The 13,721-nt window shown below is 35.0% G+C and overlaps 1 protein-coding gene across 1 annotated transcript in view; it reads right to left on the bottom strand.

The window, feature by feature from the left end:
• bdh1 (3-hydroxybutyrate dehydrogenase, type 1) overlaps positions 1-13,721 on the bottom strand; it is a 34,042-nt gene that overhangs the window by 18,015 nt on the left and 2,306 nt on the right. The window lies entirely within an intron of this gene.

The following is a 13,721-nucleotide window of genomic DNA, read 5'->3' on the forward strand; positions in this document are numbered from 1 at the left end:
CAAAGCTACGAACAATGGGAGACCGGGCTTTCTGCTCCGCCGCTCCGAGTCTAAGGAACGCTCTCCCTGACCACCTGAGGGCACAACAGACTGTGAATGCTTTTAAAGAAGGCTTAAAAACCCTTCTTTAAAAAAAAAAGAAGCCTTTTTTTAGATATATGTGTGCTAGTTCTAGTTTTTATTTGTATTTATTTGTATTATCTTTTTATTTATTTTGTTGAATACACTGTAGCACGTTGAGGTTGTTTTCTCAATGGAAAGTGCTTTTTACAAATAAAATCTATTATTATTATTATATACAGTATTTTTCGGAGTATAAGTCGCTCCGGAGTATAAGTCGCACCCCCGGCCAAACTATGAAAAAAAACTGCGACTTATTGTCCGAAAAATACGGTAATAATAGCATTTAACCAACTATACAGTATATAAGCCACACCCACTAAAATATGTTCCATATATTAGTCGAAGATACCAAGGACAAAGCTACGAACAATGGGAGACCGGGCTTTCTGCTCCGCCGCTCCCAGTCTGTGGAACGCTCTCCCTGACCACCTGAGGGCACCACAGACTGTGAATGCTTTTAAAGAAGGCTTAAAAACCCTTCTTTAAAAAATAAAAAGAAGCTTTTTTTTAGATATATGTGTGCTAGTTCTAGTTTTTATTTATATTATCTTTTTATTTATCTTGTTTAATACACTGTAGCACGTTGAGGTTGTTTGCTCAATGGAAAGTGCTTTTTACAAATAAAATCTATTATTGTTATTATTATTATTATATACAGTATTTTGCGGAGGATAAGTCGCTCCGGAGTATAAGTCGCGCCCCTGGCCAAACTATGAAAAAAACTGCAACTTATTGTCCGAAAAATACGGTAATAATAGCATTTAACCAACTATACGGTATATAAGCCACACCCACTAAAATATGTTCCATATATTAGTCGCAGATACCAAGGACAAAGCTACGAACAATGGGAGACCGGGCTTTCTGCTCCGCACCTCCCAGTCTGTGGAACGCTCTCCCTGACCACCTGAGGGCACCACAGACTGTGAATGCTTTTAAAGAAGGCTTAAAAACCTTTCTTTAAAAAAAAAAAAAAAAAAGCCCTTTTTTAGATATATGTGTGCTAGTTCTAGTTTTTTATTTGTATTTATTTGTATTATCTTTTTATTTATTTTGTTTAATACACTGTAGCACGTTGAGGTTGTTTGCTCAATGGAAAGTGCTTTTTACAAATAAAATCTATTACTATTATTATTATTATTATATACAGTATTTTTCGGAGTATAAGTCGCTCCGGAGTATAAGTCCCACCCCCGGCCAAACTATGAAAAAAACTGCGACTTATTGTCCGAAAAATACGGTAATAATAGCATTTAACCAACTATACAGTATATAAGCCACACCCACTAAAATATGTTCCATATATTAGTCGCAGATACCAAGGACAAAGCTACGAACAATGGGAGACCGGGCTTTCTGCTCCGCCGCTCCCAGTCTGTGGAATGCGCTTCCTGACCACCTGAGGGCACCACAGACTGTGAATGCTTTTAAAGAAGGCTTAAAAACCCTTCTTTAAAAAAAAAAAAGAAGCTTTTTTTTAGATATATGTGTGCTAGTTCTAGTTTTTATTTATATTATCTTTTTATTTATCTTGTTTAATACACTGTAGCACGTTGAGGTTGTTTGCTCAATGGAAAGTGCTTTTTACAAATAAAATCTATTATTGTTATTATTATTATTATATACAGTATTTTGCGGAGTATAAGTCGCTCCGGAGTATAAGTCGCACCCCCGGCCAAACTATGAAAAAAACTGCGACTTATTGTCCGAAAAATACGGTAATAATAGCATTTAACCAACTATACGGTATATAAGCCACACCCACTAAAATATGTTCCATATATTAGTCGCAGATACCAAGGACAAAGCTACGAACAGTGGGAGACCAGGCTTTCCGCTCCGCCGCTCCCAGTCCGTGGAACGCTCTCCCTGACCACCTGAGGGCACCACAGACTGTGAATGCTTTTAAAGAAGGCTTAAAAACCCTTCTTTAAAAAAAAAAAAGGGAAAAAAAAGCCTTTTTTTAGATATATGTGTGCTAGTTCTAAATTTTATTTGTATTTATTTGTATTATCTTTTTATTTATTTTGTTTAATACACTGTAGCACGTTGAGGTTGTTTGCTCAATGGAAAATGCTTTTTACAAATAAAATCTATTATTATTATTATATACAGTATTTTTCGGAGTATAAGTCGCTCCGGAGTATAAGTCGCACCCCCGGCCAAACTATGAAAAAAACTGCAACTTATTGTCCGAAAAATACGGTAATAATAGCATTTAACCAACTATACAGTATATAAGCCACACCCACTAAAATATGTTCCATATATTAGTTGCAGATACCAAGGACAAAGCTACGAACAATGGGAGACCGGGCTTTCTGCTCCGCCTCTCCGAGTCTAAGGAACGCTCTCCCTGACCACCTGAGGGCACCATAGACTTTGGATGCTTTTAAAGAAGGCTTAAAAACCCTTCTTTAAAAAAAAAAAAAAAAAGCCCTTTTTTAGATATATGTGTGCTAGTTCTAGTTTTTATTTGTATTTATTTGTATTATCTTTTTATTTATTTTGTTTAATACACTGTAGCACTTTGAGGTTGTTTGCTCAATGGAAAGTGCTTTTTACAAATAAAATTTATTATTATTAGTATATACAGTATTTTTCGGAGTATAAGTCGCTCCGGAGTATAAGTCGCACCCCCGGCCAAACTATGAAAAAAAACTGCGACTTACTGTCCGAAAAATACGGTAATAATAGCATTTAACCAACTATACGGTATATAAGCCACACCCACTAAAATATGTTCCATATATTAGTCGCAGATACCAAGGACAAAGCTACGAACAATGGGAGACCGGGCTTTCCGCTCCGCCGCTCCCAGTCCGTGGAACGCTCTCCCTGACCACCTGAGGGCACCACAGACTGTGAATGCTTTTAAAGAAGGCTTAAAGACCCTTCTTTAAAAAAAAATAATAAAAAAAAGCCCTTTTTTAGATATATGTGTGCTAGTTCTAGTTTTTATTTGTATTTATTTGTATTATCTTTTTATTTATTTTGTTGAATACACTGTAGCACTTTGAGGTTGTTTGCTCAATGGAAAGTGCTTTTTACAAATAAAATCTATTATTATATACAGTATTTTTCGGAGTATAAGTCGCACCCCCAGCCAAACTATGAAAAAAACAGCGACTTATTGTCCGAAAAATACGGTAATAATAGCATTTAACCAACTATACAGTATATAAGCCACACCCACTAAAATATGTTCCATATATTAGTCGTAGATACCAAGGACAAAGCTACAAACAATGGGAGACCGGGCTTTCCGCTCCGCCGCTCCCAGTCCGTGGAACGCTCTCCCTGACCACCTGAGGGCACCACAGACTGTAAATGCTTTTAAAGAAGGCTTAAAGACCCTTCTTTAAAAAAAAATAATAAAAAAAAGCCCTTTTTTAGATATATGTGTGCTAGTTCTAGTTTTTATTTGTATTTATTTGTATTATCTTTTTATTTATTTTGTTGAATACACTGTAGCACTTTGAGGTTGTTTGCTCAATGGAAAGTGCTTTTTACAAATAAAATCTATTATTATATACAGTATTTTTCGGAGTATAAGTCGCACCCCCAGCCAAACTATGAAAAAAACTGCGACTTATTGTCCGAAAAATACGGTAATAATAGCATTTAACCAACTATACAGTATATAAGCCACACCCACTAAAATATGTTCCATATATTAGTCGTAGATACCAAGGACAAAGCTACGAACAACGGGAGACCGGGCTTTCTGCTCCGACGCTCCCAGTTTGTGGAACGCTCTGCCTGACCACCTGAGGGCACCACAGACTGTGAATGATTTTAAAGAAGGCTTAAAAACCCTTCTTTAAAAAAAATAAAAATAAATAAAAGCCTTTTTTTTTAGATATATGTGTGCTAGTTCTAGTTTTTATTTGTATTTATTTATATTATCTTTTTATTTATTTTGTTTAATACACTGTAGCACGTTGAGGTTGTTTGCTCAATGGAAAGTGCTTTTTACAAATAAAATCTATTATTATTATTATTATTATTATTATTATATACAGTATTTTTCGGAGTATAAGTCGCTCCGGAGTATAAGTCGCACCCCCGGCCAAACTATGAAAAAAAACTGCGACTTATTGTCCGAAAAATACGGTAATAATAGCATTTAACTAACTATACAGTATATAAGCCACACCCACTAAAATATGTTCCATATATTAGTTGCAGATACCAAGGACAAAGCTACGAACAATGGGGGATCGGGCTTTCTGCTCCGCCGCTCCCAGTCTGTGGAACGCTCTCCCTGACCACCTGAGGGCACCACAGACTGTAAATGCTTTTAAAGAAGGCTTAAAAACCCTTCTTTAAAAAATAAAAAAAACAACCCTTTTTTAGATATATGTGTGCTAGTTCTAGATTTTATTTGTATTTATTTGTATTATCTTTTTATTTATTTTGTTTAATACACTGTAGCACGTTGAGGTTGTTTGCTCAATGGAAAGTGCTTTTTACAAATAAAATCTATTATTATTATTATATACAGTATTTTTGGGAGTATAAGTCACTCCGGAGTATAAGTCGCACCCCCGGCCAAACTATGAAAAAAACTGCGACTTATTGTCCGAAAAATACGGTAATAATAGCATTTAACCAACTATACAGTATATAAGCCACACCCACTAAAATATGTTCCATATATTAGTCGCAGATACCAAGGACAAAGCTACGAACAATGGGAGATCGGGCTTTCCGCTCCGCCGCTCCCAGTCCGTGGAACGCTCTCCCTGACCACCTGAGGGCACCACAGACTGTAAATGCTTTTAAAGAAGGCTTAAAAACCCTTCTTTAAAAAATAAAAAAAACAACCCTTTTTTAGATATATGTGTGCTAGTTCTAGATTTTATTTGTATTTATTTGTATTATCTTTTTATTTATTTTGTTTAATACACTGTAGCACGTTGAGGTTGTTTGCTCAATGGAAAGTGCTTTTTACAAATAAAATCTATTATTATTATTATATACAGTATTTTTCGGAGTATAAGTCACTCCGGAGTATAAGTCGCACCCCCGGCCAAACTATGAAAAAAACTGCGACTTATTGTCCGAAAAATGCGGTAATAATAGCATTTAACCAACTATACGGTATATAAGCCACACCCACTAAAATATGTTCCATATATTAGTCGCAGATACCAAGGACAAAGCTACGAACAATGGGAGACCGGGCTTTCTGCTCCGCCGCTCCCAGTCTGTGGAACGCTCTCCCTGACCACCTGAGGGCGCCACAGACTGTGAATGCTTTTAAAGAAGGCTTAAAAACCCTTCTTTAAAAAAAAAAAAAAAAAAAGCCTTTTTTTAGATATATGTGTGCTAGTTCTAGATTTTATTTGTATTTATTTGTATTATCTTTTTATTTATTTTGTTTAATACACTGTAGCACGTTGAGGTTGTTTGCTCAATGGAAAGTGCTTTTTACAAATAAAATCTATTATTATTATTATTATATACAGTATTTTTCGGAGTATAAGTCGCTCCGGAGTATAAGTCGCACCCCCGGGCCAAACTATGAAAAAAACTACGACTTATTGTCCGAAAAATACGGCAATAATAGCATTTAACCAACTATACGGTATATAAGCCACACCCACTAAAATATGTTCCATATATTAGTCGTAGATACCAAGGACAAAGCTACGAACAACGGGAGACCGGGATTTCTGCTCCGCCGCTCCGAGTCTAAGGAACGCTCTCCCTGACCACCTGAGGGCACCACAGACTGTAAATGCTTTTAAAGAAGGCTTAAAAACCCTTCTTTAAAAAAAAAAAGAAGAAAAAAAGCCTTTTTTTAGATATATGTGTGCTAGTTCTAAATTTTATTTGTATTTATTTGTATTATCTTTTTATTTATTTTGTTGAATACACTGTAGCACGTTGAGGTTGTTTGCTCAATGGAAAGTGCTTTTTACAAATAAAATCTATTATTATTATTATTATTATTATTATATACAGTATTTTTCGGAGTATAAGTCGCACCCCCGGCCAAACTATGAAAAAAACTGCAACTTATTGTCCGAAAAATACGGTAATAATAGCATTTAACCAACTATACAGTATATAAGCCACACCCACTAAAATATGTTCCATATATTAGTCGCAGATACCAAGGACAAAGCTACGAACAACGGGAGACCGGGCTTTCTGCTCCGTCGCTCCCAGTCTGTGGAACGCTCTCCCTGACCACCTGAGGGCACCACAGACTTTGGATGCTTTTAAAGAAGGCTTAAAAACCCTTCTTTAAAAAAAAAAAGGGGAAAAAAAGCCTTTTTTTTAGATGTATGTGTGCTAGTTCTAGTTTTATTTGTATTTATTTGTATTATCTTTTTATTTATTTTGTTTAATACACTGTAGCACGTTGAGGTTGTTTGCTCAATGGAAAGTGCTTTTTACAAATAAAATCGATTATTATTATTATTATTATTATATACAGTATTTTTCGGAGTATAAGTCGCTCCGGAGTATAAGTCGCACCCCCGACCAAAATATGAAAAAAAACTGCGACTTATTGTCCGAAAAATACGGTAATAATAGCATTTAACTAACTATACAGTATATAAGCCACACCCACTAAAATATGTTCCATATATTAGTCGCAGATACCAAGGACAAAGCTACGAACAACGGGAGACCGGGATTTCTGCTCCGCCGCTCCGAGTCTAAGGAACGCTCTCCCTGACCACCTGAGGGCACCACAGACTGTGAATGCTTTAAAAAGGCTTAAAAACCCTTCTTAAAAAAAAAAAGCCTTTTTTTTAGCTATATATATGTGCTAGTTCTAGTTTGTATTTGTATTTATTTGTATTATCTTTTTATTTATTTTGTTTAATACACTGTAGCACGTTGAGGTTGTTTGCTCAATGGAAAGTGCTTTTTACAAATAAAATCTATTATTATTATTATTATTATATACAGTATTTTTCGGAGTATAAGTCGCTCCGGAGTATAAGTCGCACCCCCGGCCAAACTATGAAAAAAACTGACTTATTGTTCGAAAAATACGGTAATAATAGCATTTAACCAACTATACAGTATATAAGCCACACCCACTAAAATATGTTCCATATATTAGTCGTAGATACCAAGGACAAAGCTACGAACAATGGGGGATCGGGCTTTCTGCTCCGCCGCTCCCAGTCTGTGGAACGCTCTCCCTGACCACCTGAGGGCACCACAGACTTTGGATGCTTTTAAAAAAGGCTTAAAAACCCTTCTTTTTTTAATTTTTAAAAAAGCCCTTTTTTTAGATTTATACGTGCTTGTTCTCGTTTGTATTTTTATTTATTTTTTGTGAGTAAGAATTGTTTTAGTTGTATTGTAAAACTTACAAACGTTTGGAGTGATGAATGAATAAACCATACGAGTAAAAACTCTACGGACGGCTAGAAGACAGGACGGCACTTTTACTTCTGGTTGAAAGCTTTTAAACACTCCACGTGACGGTTTTTTGGTGAATTTACTAAACTGAAACAATACAAAAAGAATGCCATTGTAAGTTAATAATACTAACACAGACACTCGTAAATGTGTTAGCATATTAGCTAAAGCTAAAACTTACATAACGTTGATGAATGAGTGATGAATGAAGAATCCATACGAGCAGAAACGTTATGGATGGCTAGAAGACGGGACTTCTGGTTGAAAGCTTTAAACAGCAGGAAACATTGTGTCGGTTCAGCCGGCTGCAACTGCAGTGAGCTAACTCGTCCAGAAGATGGCGCCGTAGCACAAAAAAATAACACACCTCTTCAGGATCTTTGCATGTCTTTTATGAAAACTATTTGCTTCATGGCCGTCACCGAAGAAAAATCAATAAAGTAGCCACACCGTCTTATAAGCCGCAGGATTCAAAGCGTGGGGGGGGAGTAGCGGTCCAGAATTTGCAGTACATTTACATGACAATTATCACTATTTTACTTTGGAAACCTTTTTACATCCATATTGAACGCTCCGGAACTAATCTGTTACTGTAAACGTACTAACTCATGCTCCCTTGACATGAGCTAGTGGGCAGCCTAGGATGGCCACTTTGTTGGGTCTGTTTCTGTCTCTTTTTTTGTTGTTTACTTTTGTCGCTGTATGTCAACTGGCGCGGCTGGTTGCATCGGCTCTGTCATAATTTAATATCTTTTATGTCCTTTGATGTTAACCTCTTTTACGTTATTTTTTTGAACTGTTCTAAATGAACATTAACTCTAAATATCGGTTATCGGCCTCCTCGATTACTAAAAGTCGGTACTGGTACAGGCGAGCTCTAACCTTTATCCAGATTTGCACCATAATCTTCTTAACGTTGTGTATTTTTGCAGTTGTTGTGCAACAAGTGGCGATGGAAGCTTATAGCATGGCTTTTTGCGAGTGGCAACAATAAAGTAAGAGCTTTTTTTGCGAGTGGCAACAATAAAGTAAGAGCTTTTTTTGCGAGCGGCTACAATAAAGTAAGAGCTTTTTTTGCGAGTGGCAACAATAAAGTAAGAGCTTTTTTTGCGAGTGGCAACAATAAAGTAAGAGCTTTTTTAGCAAGTGGCAACAATAAAGTAAGAGCCTTTTTTGCGATTAGCAACAGAAAAGTAAGAGCTTTTTTTACGAGTGGCAACAATAAATTAAGAGCTTTTTTTGCAAATGGCAACAATATAGTAAGAGCTTTTTTTTACGAGTGGCAACAATAAAGTGAGAGCTTTTTTTTGCGCGTGGCAACAAAGTGAGAGCTTTTTTTTACGAGTGGCAACAATAAAGTGTGAGCTTTTTTTTTGCGAGTGGCAACAAAAAGTAAGAGCTTTTTTTGCGAGTGGCAACAATAAAGTAAGAGCTTTTTTTTGCGAGTGGCAACAATAAAGTAAGAGCTTTTTTAGCAAGTGGCAACAATAAAGTAAGAGCTTTTTTTACGCGTGGCAACAAAGTAAGAGCTTTTTTTTAATGAGTGGCAACAATAAAATAAGAGCTTTTTTTGCGAGTGGCAACAATAAAGTAAGAGTTTTTTTTGCGACTGGCAACAATAAAGTAAGAGGTTTTTTGCGAGTGGCAACAATAATGTAAGAGATTCTTTTGCGAGTGGCAACAATAAAGAAAGAGCTTTTTTGCGAGTGGCAACAATAAAGTAAGAGCTTTTTTAGCGAGTGGCAACAATAAAGTAAGAGCTTTTTTAGCAAGTGGCAACAATAAAGTAGGAGCTTTTTTGCGAGTGGCAACAGTAAAGTAAGAGCTTTTTTTTGCGAGTGGCAACAATAATGTAAGAGTTTTTTTTGCGAGTGGCAACAATAATGTAAGAGATTTTTTTGCGACTGGCAACAATAAAAAAAGAGCTTTTTTGCGAGTGGCAACAATAAAGTCAGAGCTTTTTTTTATGAGTGGCAACAATAAAGTAAGAGCTTTTTTTTGCGAGTGGCAACAATAAAGTAAGAGCTTTTTTTGCGAGTGGCAACAATAAAGTAAGAGCTTTTTTAGCAAGTGGCAACAATAAAGTAAGAGCTTTTTTTGCGATTAGCAACAATAAAGTACCGTAAGAGCTTTTTTTGCGAGTGGCAACAATAAAGTAAAAGCTTTTTTTTTTACGAGTGGCAACAATAAAGTAAGAACTTTTTTGTACGAGTGGCAACAATAAAGTAAGAGCTTTTTTTGCGAGTGGCAACAATAAAGTAAGAGCTTTTTTTTTAAAGTGTCAACAATAAAGTAAGAGCTTTTTTAGCAAGTGTCAACAATAAAGTAAGAGCTTTTTTTAACGAGTGGCAACAATAAAGTAAAAACCTTTTTTTACGAGTGGCAACAATAAAGTAAGAGCTTTTTTAGCAAGTGTCAACAATAAAGTAAGAGCTTTTTTTTTTTTACGAGTGGCAACAATAAAGTAAAAACCTTTTTTACGAGTGGCAACAATAAAGTAAGAGCTTTTTTTGCGAGTGGCAACAATAAAGTAAGAGCTTTTTTTTGCGAGTGGCAACAATAAAGTAAGAGCCTTTTTTTTTTTTAAGAGTGGCAACAATAAAGTATGAGTGGCAACAATAAAGTAAAAGCTTTTCTTTCACGAGTGGCAACAATAAATAAATAACTTTTTTTGCAAGTGGCAACAATATAGTAAGAGCTGGTTTTTTTTACGAGGGGCAACAATAAAGTAAGAGCTTTTTTTGCGAGTGGCAACGATAAAGTAAGAGCTTTTTTTGCTAGTGGCAACAATAAAGTAAGAGCTTTTTTAGCAAGTGTCAACAATAAAGTAAGAGCTTTTTTTACGAGTGGCAACAATAAAGTAAAAACCTTTTTTTACGAGTGGCAACAATAAAGTAAGAGCTTTTTTAGCAAGTGTCAACAATAAAGTAAGAGCTTTTTTTTTTTTACGAGTGGCAACAATAAAGTAAAAACCTTTTTTACGAGTGGCAACAATAAAGTAAGAGCTTTTTTTGCGAGTGGCAACAATAAAGTAAGAGCTTTTTTTTGCGAGTGGCAACAATAAAGTAAGAGCCTTTTTTTTTTTTAAGAGTGGCAACAATAAAGTATGAGTGGCAACAATAAAGTAAAAGCTTTTCTTTCACGAGTGGCATCAATAAATAAATAACTTTTTTTGCAAGTGGCAACAATATAGTAAGAGCTGGTTTTTTTTACGAGGGGCAACAATAAAGTAAGAGCTTTTTTTGCGAGTGGCAACGATAAAGTAAGAGCTTTTTTTGCTAGTGGCAACAATAAAGTAAGAGCTTTTTTAGCAAGTGTCAACAATAAAGTAAGAGCTTTTTTTACGAGTGGCAACAATAAAGTAAAAACCTTTTTTTACGAGTGGCAACAATAAAGTAAGAGCTTTTTTAGCAAGTGTCAACAATAAAGTAAGAGCTTTTTTTTTTTTACGAGTGGCAACAATAAAGTAAAAACCTTTTTTACGAGTGGCAACAATAAAGTAAGAGCTTTTTTTGCGAGTGGCAACAATAAAGTAAGAGCTTTTTTTTGCGAGTGGCAACAATAAAGTAAGAGCCTTTTTTTTTTTTAAGAGTGGCAACAATAAAGTATGAGTGGCAACAATGAAGTAAAAGCTTTTCTTTCACGAGTGGCAACAATAAATAAATAACTTTTTTTGCAAGTGGCAACAATATAGTAAGAGCTGGTTTTTTTTACGAGGGGCAACAATAAAGTAAGAGCTTTTTTTGCGAGTGGCAACGATAAAGTAAGAGCTTTTTTTGCTAGTGGCAACAATAAAGTAAGAGCTTTTTTAGCAAGTGTCAACAATAAAGTAAGAGCTTTTTTACGAGTGGCAACAATAAAGTAAAAACCTTTTTTTACGAGTGGCAACAATAAAGTAAGAGCTTTTTTAGCAAGTGTCAACAATAAAGTAAGAGCTTTTTTTTTTTTACGAGTGGCAACAATAAAGTAAAAACCTTTTTTACGAGTGGCAACAATAAAGTAAGAGCTTTTTTTGCGAGTGGCAACAATAAAGTAAGAGCTTTTTTTTTGCGAGTGGCAACAATAAAGTAAGAGCCTTTTTTTTTTTAAGAGTGGCAACAATAAAGTATGAGTGGCAACAATAAAGTAAAAGCTTTTCTTTCACGAGTGGCAACAATAAATAAATAACTTTTTTTGCAAGTGGCAACAATTTAGTAAGAGCTGTTTTTTTTTACGAGGGGCAACAATAAAGTAAGAGCTTTTTTTGCGAGTGGCAACGATAAAGTAAGAGCTTTTTTTGCGAGTGGCAACAATAAAGTAAGAGCTTTTTTAGCAAGTGTCAACAATAAAGTAAGAGCTTTTTTTTACGAGTGGCAACAATAAAGTAAAAACCTTTTTTTACGAGTGGCAACAATAAAGTAAGAGCTTTTTTAGCAAGTGTCAACAATAAAGTAAGAGCTTTTTTTTTTACGAGTGGCAACAATAAAGTAAAAACCTTTTTTACGAGTGGCAACAATAAAGTAAGAGCTTTTTTTGCGAGTGGCAACAATAAAGTAAGAGCCTTTTTTTTTTTTAAGAGTGGCAACAATAAAGTATGAGTGGCAACAATAAAGTAAAAGCTTTTCTTTCACGAGTGGCAACAATAAATAAATAACTTTTTTTGCAAGTGGCAACAATATAGTAAGAGCTGGTTTTTTTTACGAGGGGCAACAATAAAGTAAGAGCTTTTTTTGCGAGTGGCAACGATAAAGTAAGAGCTTTTTTTGCTAGTGGCAACAATAAAGTAAGAGCTTTTTTAGCAAGTGTCAACAATAAAGTAAGAGCTTTTTTTACGAGTGGCAACAATAAAGTAAAAACCTTTTTTTACGAGTGGCAACAATAAAGTAAGAGCTTTTTTAGCAAGTGTCAACAATAAAGTAAGAGCTTTTTTTTTTTTACGAGTGGCAACAATAAAGTAAAAACCTTTTTTACGAGTGGCAACAATAAAGTAAGAGCTTTTTTTGCGAGTGGCAACAATAAAGTAAGAGCTTTTTTTTTGCGAGTGGCAACAATAAAGTAAGAGCCTTTTTTTTTTTAAGAGTGGCAACAATAAAGTATGAGTGGCAACAATAAAGTAAAAGCTTTTCTTTCACGAGTGGCAACAATAAATAAATAACTTTTTTTGCAAGTGGCAACAATATAGTAAGAGCTGGGTTTTTTTACGAGGGGCAACAATAAAGTAAGAGCTTTTTTTGCGAGTGGCAACGATAAAGTAAGAGCTTTTTTTGCGAGTGGCAACAATAAAGTAAGAGCTTTTTTAGCAAGTGTCAACAATAAAGTAAGAGCTTTTTTTACGAGTGGCAACAATAAAGTAAAAACCTTTTTTTACGAGTGGCAACAATAAAGTAAGAGCTTTTTTAGCAAGTGTCAACAATAAAGTAAGAGCTTTTCTTTCACAAGTGGCAACAATAAATCAATAACTTTTTTTGCAAGTGGCAACAATAAAGTAAGAGCTTTTTTTGCGAGTGGCAACAATAAAGTAAGAGCTTTTTTAGCAAGTGTCAACAATAAAGTAAGAGCTTTTTTTTTTACGAGTGGCAACAATAAAGTAAAAACCTTTTTTACGAGTGGCAACAATAAAGTAAGAGCTTTTTTTGCGAGTGGCAACAATAAAGTAAGAGCTTTTTTTGCGAGTGGCAACAATAAAGTAAGAGCTTTTCTTTCACAAGTGGCAACAATAAATCAATAACTTTTTTTGCAAGTGGCAACAATAAAGTAAGAGCTTTTTTTGCGAGTGGCAACAATAAAGTAAGAGCTTTTTTTATGAGTGGCAACAATAAAGTAAGAGCTTTTTTTTGCGAGTGGCAACAATAAAGTAAGAGCTTTTTTTTACGAGTGGCAACAATAAAGTAAAAACCTTTTTTTACGAGTGGCAACAATAAAGTAAGAGCTTTTTTAGCAAGTGGCAACAATAAAGTAAGAGCTTTTTTTAGCGAGTGGCAACAATAAAGTAAGAGCTTTTTTAGCAAGTGGCAACAATAAAGTAGGAGCTTTTTTTGCGAGTGGCAACAGTAAAGTAAGAGCTTTTTTTTGCGAGTGGCAACAATAAAGTAAGAGCTTTTTTGCGAGTGGCAACAGTAAAGTAAGAGCTTTTTTTTGCGAGTGGCAACAATAAAGTAAGAGCTTTTTTTAGCGAGTGGCAACAATAAAGTAAGAGCTTTTTTAGCAAGTGGCAACAATAAAGT

The sequence above is a fragment of the Nerophis lumbriciformis genome, linkage group LG07, assembly GCF_033978685.3.
Source record: "Nerophis lumbriciformis linkage group LG07, RoL_Nlum_v2.1, whole genome shotgun sequence".
Taxonomy (NCBI): domain Eukaryota; kingdom Metazoa; phylum Chordata; class Actinopteri; order Syngnathiformes; family Syngnathidae; genus Nerophis; species Nerophis lumbriciformis.